General features: G+C 34.0%; 1 protein-coding gene across 1 annotated transcript in view; it reads left to right on the top strand.

The window, feature by feature from the left end:
- Positions 1-1,202: 1,202 nt before the first annotated feature.
- Positions 1,203-9,916, top strand: part of LOC137475653 (cadherin-19-like) — a 111,236-nt gene continuing 102,522 nt past the window's right edge. Inside the window, exon 1 of the mRNA XM_068193190.1 lies at positions 1,203-1,351. The gene's annotated coding sequence lies outside the window, so the exon portion shown is untranslated. The remainder of the gene's footprint in view (positions 1,352-9,916) is intronic.

Raw genomic sequence — 9,916 nt, 5'->3', positions numbered from 1 at the left:
CTCTAAGAGGACTGCAGCCACCATTTAATTGGACTGCTACCAACACCCAGATCCACAGGGTGTCTGGTTGTATTCTGTCAGTGTTGTTTTGTATTATTGCATTTTTGTTTTTACTTTTCCTAATAAAGAACTGTAATTCCTACTCCCATATAATTGCCTGAGAGTCCCTTAATTTCAAAATTATAATAATTCAGAGGGAGGGGATTTACATTTTCCATTTCAAGACAGGCTTCTGCTTTCATTAGCAGACACCTGTCTTTTCAAACCATGACTTCTTATTATCCAAATCATTCATGTAAGCATGTATATTTGAGGAGTCATGGGATCCCACCACTGTGTGTTGTCCAGTTCTGTCTTCCACAACTACTACTGAAAAGGTAAAGCTGAACACAACACCTCTGTAACCTTGTGTGTAGAAATGTAGATTTGTAATTTCTCATCTGGAGGATACCTCCAGAAACTCTCCTTGTCAAGGTTAGAATAGATATTGAGAAATTATTCCATCTTCTTAAATTTGGATCAATGTGACTTCTAAAGAGGAAACACAGACATCCTGAGGCAATCTCCTTCTTATAGATCCCAGCTGTTTTTTTGCTGTCACAGCAGCCACAGACGGCTTGCTTGGACACCATGGTGAGAGATGAGTCAGACTTCTCCATGCATCAGAAAGTTTCCTCATGCCCAACACTTTTGAGGACTGGACCGAATGATGCAGATATGGTGGTTTGTACCAGAGGACCTATCATGCTTTGACACAAAATTCTGCAGATATTTTTGAAGGAAAAAATTGTTTATACTAAAATGTAGAGTGGATAGAATTGCTGTCAGGGATGTGAGAGCCTCCAGGGTCTGGGATCTCAAGTCTGAATCCAATATCTTCAATCAGAAATGTCGGACTCTTTTTATTGACTAAAAAACATAGGACAGTAATGGTTTTTACTTTCTGACAATTAAGAAAATAGGCCCCTAATTTAGACATGCATACAAATTTTAAATCTACTGTAATCACAGTTTAAAATACCATTCATACAAAACTTACATATAGCATGTTTGCTCTCTGCCTAATATTTATTCAAAACCCTTTCCCACTGCAGCTGGGAATGCTGTTTCTAGCCACAGAAGACAACTGCATAACACTGGGGATGTAGAACAATTGGCATTGTTAAAAGCAACAGGGACAGCTTTCATCCAAAACATACTACACATCTCTCAGATGCTGGTTATCTCCCAGAGCTGGTACTGATAAATGATGTACAACACGTGTGAATGCTGAGAACAGCCAAACAGAGAAAAGGGTATCTGGGAGGAATTCCTTCACAGAAAGAGGCAACTCATTAAATGAAGAGAGCAGGTACAGCATTTATTTTTCCTTTGCACATCTGTCTTCCGTCTCTCTTAAACTTGGGACTTGTTTGCGTGCTCTGTTTCAAGACAGAATCTTGGTCATGACAGCAAAACCTTTATTTCTTTGTTCCTAGGATGGGTTTATATAGGTATAGATGTGATCAAGAGCATCTAAAGGAGGTCTTGAAAAGGTGTTCTGCTCTTCTGAGAAAGCAGTGTTCAAACTTAAAAGGGGCTCTGTGATTCAATATGCCTTACTCTTACTTCCCCAAAATGGATAGCCAGCTCCTAGTTTTCCTCCTTTAATTTTGATTTTTCATGTTTTTTTTTCCCAGTTTCAAAATGTCTCAGTTGTACTAAAGAACATCTCTATTGTTTGAAATGTTGTACAGTTTTTTTCTAGATTTCCTGGTTTTGGCTGAAGTTGAGTTAATTTTCTTCATGGTAGCTGGTATGGGTTAGTGTTTCGGATGTGTGGTGAAAAGGGAGTTGATAATACAGAGATTTTTTTGTTATTGCTGAGCAGGGATTGCACAGAGCCAAAGTCCTTTCTGCTTTTTGTACTGACACACTGGTGAGGATGCTGGGGGTGCTTGAGAGGCTGGGAGGAGGCACAGCCAGGACAGGTGACCCCAACTGACCAAAGGGATATTCCAGACCATATGGCATCATGTTCTGTATATAAAGTGTGTGAATAAGGAGGAAGGAGGTGAGGTTTGGAGTGATGGCATTTGTCTTCCCAAGTCACCATTACATATGATGGCACCCTGCTCTCATGAGGATTACTGAACACCTGCCTGCCCATGGGAAGCAGTGAATTAATTCCTTGTTTTACTTTGCTTGTGTGCTTGGCTTTGGCTTTCCCATTAAACTGTCTTCATTTCAACCCTTGAGTTTTCTAGCTTTCACCCCTCTGTTTCACTTCCAAGTCCCACTGGTGGGAAGGGAGTACGTGGCTGTGTGGAGCTTCATTCCAAGCTGGGGTTAAAGCATGGCACCAGTCTAACCTGTCTCATATATTAAACTGTGTAAAGAACATTTGCAACTAATTGAAAACACGCATAAACTTCACAGATGAATGCCTCAGTCATTATCTTTCAATTATGAATATTGGCTCTATCTATTCTTCAATATCTGATTTGAAACCACCTTCAAATCCTGACCTATAAGCTCAGTAGCTTGTGTAAGATATAGAAGACAAGGAACACTTTGAGTTTTGGCTCTGTATTATGTCAGATCCTATTTATAGGGAAGTATAAAAATTACAGTCTATGGTGACTACGGTGTGGCACATATTTAATAGAATAGGCATAATTTTCTCAGAAACACTGGTGTTTGAACGCAGAAATCAAAGAATTTGCAATATGTTATACCAAACTCTGATCTACTTCCAGCAATAATAGGGCAGTTTTTAAAAGAAACCATAGACTTTTTTCCACTCAGCTCTTAGGTTCAGAACCAAACAGTGCTGAGTATTAAAGTGTGACTCACTGACACTGATTCAGGGATGTCAGTGGAGGACACTGAGGACATTTTAATCTTACCTCAGTGTAGGTGATTGTAGATCCACTTGAAATGGTATGATCCAGCAGCCATGAGGACATACAGATTTCAAAACTATCAAAAATTGCTTGTTTTAATTGGCTATTGATGCTAAAATGTTTTCTTCTTTAAAAATTGTGTCTTTTGGCAATTGGTGACATATATGGAGGAATGTTCTAATGAAATTTTATTTTTGAAAAAAAAAATTAAAAGCATTATGAATAAGTGAAGAAATGTAAGTATTCACAAATTGCTTTTTCTTATACAGGAAAGGAAAATAGACTTGGTTTATTAAAGTATTATTTTTTAAAGTATTATTTGTTATTTAAAAAATATTATTTATTAAAATATTATTTTGATTTATTAAAGTATAAAGATTTTAAAGTTTAAGTTGCTTGTCCAAATTTGCAGTTATTTGATTGAAATGACTTTCCATTTTGGAAGGTTTTTTTTGTATTAGGAAAAAAGTATACAAATTTAAAAAATAATTATTAATTGATGAGATAAAAAATGCTGGAGATTAACAAGTTATTATCTTTTATACTTCATTTTTATTTTCATTGAATTCAGAAATCTTAAAGGCCAGAGAAACTACATATATATATTTTTAATAGTTTACATCTAGAAATAGAAAAGTGAATAAATTAAGCAAAAATTTTCCCATTTATTTTCATAGACTTTATTTCTCAGATCTACTTCATAATATGAACACAGAAAATTTTACAAGTCATGTCATGCCTCCCTTGATCATTATCACCATATTCAGTTCAAAACAAGATTAAATAGGTACAAACTGACCAGAAAGTAATTTGGCTGGTCAGTGGAAGAACAATATTAATCATCAGAAGATAATGTATTCTTTTAGCCCTATTCATCCCCTCAAAATTAGTTCTAGAGCTTAAAATTATTCCATGGCTAAAGTAGTCTGGATTTAAGCAACAAAATCAATTAACCTGATTAATCATAGATCCATTTGATCAATGGAAAGTGTGATATAAAAGCAGACTATGGTACTGAATGACTAATTAAGTTTCTTTCACTCCTGAGAAGCCACAAATAGGAGTACGATTTTTCAGTTTAGTTCTATCAACAATTCTAGGCCTCCATGCAAAATGTCACACTAGTTTTATAATAATTTTTGGTTCTCTAGTGCATGCTAAGATTGAGAAGTGACTCAGGTGTTTACCCATTCCCATCTTTCCCTTCAGTAGTAGTAAGGCTGACTAAACAAAGGCACTTTGAATTTTGAGTTTGGGTCATGACAAGATAGACAGCTGGGTCCAATTGCCACTCCTAACCTGGCCTGCTGCAAGAAGGGTCATGTTTTAAAATGTAAAAGAAGGGAGTAAAACCTCCTCTTTTCCCCAGAAAAAGAACATGAAGGAAGCTGGGAAGAGTAATCATTATCCATGTCTTGTCTTTCTTTTCCTTACAGTGGAATCACATTTTTATCCTTGCATCCCACATAGCTAGAAGTTTGCAGATTTTTTTAAGTTTGGGATGCATTTAACTCTTTTTCTTCCACAATGGTGGTACAAAGCCTACATCACCACCATAATTGTTTATGATATCCTAAAAAAATAAAACAACGAGTGAAAGTTTTATGGCCGGTGTGAAGGATGAAATCTTTGTATGCAGACAGCATGGGGTGGGAAAGGTTATTTGGATATTCTCCTATGGACTGTGCTATGAAATTACAAATCTAACAGAATAATCAATGAAACTTATGTTTCACAGTCTAACAGTTGTCTTCTGTATCCAGAACCCATAGTTATCTGTCCCATGGAAGCAAACCGAGTTTGAAAAAGTGTTTTTCTTCACGCTACCTGCTTACCCATGATTAGTCTTGCATTGGATGACTAAATTGACTTGTTTATGAGACAAATACTGGCCACAAAAATTCATTCCTTGTGTCTCTTCAGAAGTGTAAAGAAATACCCACATTCCCCTTTATTAATTTGTTAAAGAACAAGATGTCTCAGCTGTATAGCTTATTTACCTAGAAACTTCAGTATATTACAGTATAGAAAAATTGTACAACTACTTCTACAAGTGCTTTTATCAACAGCTCATCAACAACAGTGCACACAGTGGATGGGATATAATCCCAGTCTTCCTTGAGAAGACAAACACAGACATTAGCAGAAGAGTTCAATCTGATGCCAGTGCACGCAAATTTGAATGCTTTGTCTATTTTCCTCACAATAGACTGATGTAAGAAACCAAAAGAAATAGAAGTCATTGCCTTTTCAGTCTGTCAGATCAATGATCCACAAATAAAGAAGCCTTCATGCCAAGAATTAGAATAGATTGGAGATGTGTTACTTTTGTCTCCAGTGTACTTGAAAAATTAAGCCCATTATGAAGATTTGAGTATGCATGATTTTCTTGTGTTTTGCTTTTTTGTTTGATTACAAATCAATTTTTTCAAGACTTTCTTATATGCAAATCCAGAATTAATACACCAGCACAGCTCTAAAGGAGATACTGAAGTATGCCAAATATACACAATAATTTAAATATTAAATTTTTACAAACTTTATAGGTGAAGTTTTACAGTTATTTAAGTGATATATTGCAAATCAGATCTTATACTTTTGCAACATATTTGTTTGAGTATAACTGAAGATAACCAAGTGAGATGAGAGAAGAGGAAAACTCTTAGGTAAAATAAGACTGTCTTTCATTAAGTTTGGCTGTGGCTGTTATTCGGCTGTGCAGTAACCTATCTGGGACACTGAAGATCACTTCCTGATAGTAGAAGTAAGTAGAGTGAAGCCTGGTATTTCTTTAGTATAATTGGCTACATTTACAAACGTTCATGAGTACATCCATATCAGAGGAATATAACAAGGAGAAGCTCTTGTTGGGGATTTTGATTAAAGCATTAATGACAACTCTCTTGATTAAAGTTATATTTAAGAAATGGAAACACTCATACAGAAAAATAAAGCAAAACAGAGCTATAAAGTCCTTTTCTTCAAGTCTGCCAAAACATTTCTAGTAAAATATTACCCTTCCTCCATTTTTCCACAGCTATACCCTGCTTCTGTGCTACAACAGAGAAATGAAAAGGTGTTTAAACAAACATAGACTATAGGCCTTTTGCAATTATATCTTTCCACATTTAAACAAAATAACAAATGATGACTTACCTTTTAGACAATGACAATAAATCTTAACTGAAGCAGTTTGAAGCATTTAACTCTACTTTCAGTCATCAGTTGAAGATTACTGTAGAATCATATTTCTCTATTAGAAGTGGTGTTCTTCTTGGAAAGAAAGTTTGCATATTCCATTTCCTGGTATGTAACTTATTCAAACCTTACTAGTTCATTCTAAATGCATAGACCCATGGAAGGGATGTGAGAGATCCAAACAAAAAAAACCTGAAAAAACAGAAGACCTGAAAGATTTTGTTGTTATAGAACAAAGCATCTGATACCAGGTAACTAGCAGGCCAAATTGCTTGAATTATCTTCTTTATTGAAATACATACTGCTTTATTGAAATCCATACAACACTTTCATTGCGTTCTATGAAGTAATGCTTAGGGAACATAGGTTTTGTTTGTTTTTCTAAACACTGAGTCTATATATGTGTCTATATATGGGGGTATGTGCTCATATTCTTTAGTTTTATCAGCCTTACTCACACACAGAAATAGTGTTTGGACTTGTGATGTTGTAGGGGAAAGAAAGGTACATCTATTCCTCCGAACTTGTTTAATTCTTTCAGATTTTAATTTTTGAGCTAACAATGTTATCTAAGCATCTCTCATTAAGCTACAAGCAAAATAGATATAATCAACATAGGATTTGAGGGGTTTTTTTTCATAAAATTAATGATGTTATTCAGAAAACACAAAAGCAAAATCCTTAGGCTAAACAAAAAAAGTGTGATGTCAAGGTTTGGAATATCCAGAGCACACCTCGATAATGAATAAAGCAGACTCTGACTGTGACTTTTCTTAGAGTCTAGATTTCAGAGGAGCTCTTAATTTGTATGGTCTCTGTTATATCGAATGGACAATTTGTCTCATCATGATTTAATTTGTCACACACCACTTACTTACCAAATCCAGGGAAAAGAATAGTCTTAAGGATACTTATATTTGATTGTTTCAATAAGGAAAAGATTACACTCAGTGTCCCCACCTTATAATTTGCAAATATGAAATGAATAACCAAAAGTGGTGACAGATGGAGTCCAAACACTCATGATAAATAAAGATGTTTAAAATCCAACTATAATTTCCTGTGAATATAAAACTAACTTTCATTTTTTCTTTTTGAGCTCAAGGCTCTAAAATTTTACTGCTTTTTTTGAAATCTTGATACCAAAGAATCAGACAATATTCAATTGAAGGCAAGGAGTATTATAGAAGAAGAAAAAGGTGAAGAAAAGATTTGATACATGTAAGATTGATAGTCAACAGAGCTTTTTGTGTGTGAAGCATAATAATCTTTATGGCAAAAAACATCAAGCAGCAGTAAAACAATTTTGATGACTTGCCTTGGCTGTTGTAGGACATTTATTATCTCATTCCCACGAATGTTGTGGTAGACTCACTGGGATTTTACATTTAATTACTCCTATTTCAAATAAAATTGAGAGAAAAAAAGAAAAAAAGGGGGAAGAAAAAATAAAAATATATTTGAAGACCACAGATGAAATAAATAATTGTGAAGCTGATGTTAATCTTTAAATTGTACAATGTATTTTAAGTTAATTGTATTAAAAAGATTTTATCATGCTTTGTGTTTTTCAGAATGTATCTGTGTGACATTTTATACTAAAGATAAATGTTATTTCTTATGTTTGTGTTTATAAACATACTTATACATAAAAATAAAATATGCTTTATGAATTTGGGTTGCTGACCATAAGTAGAAGCTAATAAACTGGATGGAAAACTGTAAATGGAATATATGTCAAATCAAAGGTACAAATACAATAGTGCTTAAGTGAATACACAACTTCTAAAATTATAGATTAATTCCACAGCATAAAAAATATTTTTCATATACCTTTTTGGAGATAGATTTTAAAACAAAATAATGCATCAGTCTATTCATCTTTCAGTGTTTATTTCATTGTTATAACTATATGAAAAATGGAGTTTAAACATCATAACTGAGGTGTAAAAAAAAGTCACAGTTAATATAGTTCTACTTTAAATTTTATTTGGGTTACCTATATTCACAATTTAATTCCTATAATTTCTGTGATCTTAATTCTTGAAGAAAATCCTTAACTGTGGTGAACTTAGAAATCAGAACTTCACACTAGTCCCTAAGTGGTTCATTGAGGTGGTTCAAAAAATTCAAATGTTGCTTGAATTGTTGTTGTTGTTTTTCTCGATGTTAGATTAATATATTTTGGTCTACTTGATCATGTGATATCTATATGAATCTCTCTGTTGGCAGACACTGGTTACCTAAGAATAATCTTTCTTATTTTCACTGACATAAAGAGAGAGCTGCATCACTGAGCCACAGACTAACAGTGAATGTTTTCATCACCAATCTACAACATTTGTTACAGATGCTGATATGTGTATGCTTAATGTCCAGAAAAAAAGATGAAAATTATCTATCATACCCACGCTTTAAATGTAATGGATCAAGTACTCTTGATTTCTCTCAAGGAATGTAGTGTATAATTTTTATTGCAGACCATCAAACTTCAGTCTTGATCTTCATTTTAAAGGAAGACATGTAATACCTCAGGAACATTATCTTATTACGGAAAGATCATTATGGCCTCTGGCACATGTAAATCTGCCTGAAATCAAAAGAACAGACAACCTGGAAGGTGGGATCACTTGTAATGAACCACTGTTAACATTGATAGCAACTTTCAATTCTCACTCTTGTGGAAAGATAGTAATTAACATTTCTTCAGCATAAGAACTCCCTCAAAACAATCAAATATTGTTTTACAGTTAACTGAGTATGATTTTGAGAAAGAAGTGAAATAGTTGAAAACTAGTTGGCAGCATTTTTACATTACCTAGCAAGATTTTTGCCCTGATGTTGCCAAATTAATGTTCAAGCAAGGACTGGATTGGACTTTCAAACATTTGCTTATGGAAAATCTCCTGTGAGTGTCTGAGGCAATCTAGAAAGCTATGCTCATCTTTTTAGGTGGAAATTTTGTGGAAGCATGTGTTGCAGCCAAGACATGAGAGCAGGTCACATAAATATTATTAATCTATTTTTCTCTAGAAACCTTGAACATTAGATAAAGCAGCTAAAATAGCAAACTCAGCTATGTAGGCCACCAAAGCAAAAACAAACAGCTGTTTCCCAGAAATCTCAGTGCTGTTGAAACTAGACTACTACCAAGATATACAGTTTAATGTTGATGTTTCTGTGTGACCCATATCACAGTATTTGATACAAGTAACCTTGAGCTACTGTGGTTATTCTACCAGTACAATACTTATGATATTTCATGGCTTGCATGATTCAGGCTTTTTTTATTGGTAAAGAAAGAAACAGAGGAAACAGAGCAACTATGATCAGTACTTGAAAATGCAGAAGAGGAATATTTACTTCATTGAGAACTTGGTGCAAAATTTGAATTAAGACATAGTTTATAGTTTGTTATTAAAAGTGAAAAAAAATGACCATGTTGCAGGTTTTATGTAATGTAATTTTACTATTTGTTCTGTGTTTTTTCTTTCTTTGCTTAGAAACAAAATCCTGAGTGTATTAAAGAGTATGGACCTGCACACCTATGTCATGCAAATGAAAGAAACAAAACAATTTCTATAGCTAATATCCATAAGTTTCCCATAGCATAATTTCAGTTACATAAAAGGAAGATTTTGTTTACTAAGTTTTCTTTGACATTTGAGTTCAGTTAGTGCCATGGCAGAAGACAAGTTGATTAGGTCATTTGCATCATCTAAATGGAATTCTGAGTAATGTCATCATTCAGTGGGTCATTGAGAACAAAAAAGTGATTGTATCCCATCAAACCAGGCTTTATAATCAAGCAAATAATACTTGGAATGTATCAT

The sequence above is a fragment of the Anomalospiza imberbis genome, chromosome 1 (assembly GCF_031753505.1).
Source record: "Anomalospiza imberbis isolate Cuckoo-Finch-1a 21T00152 chromosome 1, ASM3175350v1, whole genome shotgun sequence".
In the NCBI taxonomy this organism is placed as follows: domain Eukaryota; kingdom Metazoa; phylum Chordata; class Aves; order Passeriformes; family Viduidae; genus Anomalospiza; species Anomalospiza imberbis.
This window is presented reverse-complemented; position numbering and strand designations above follow the sequence as displayed.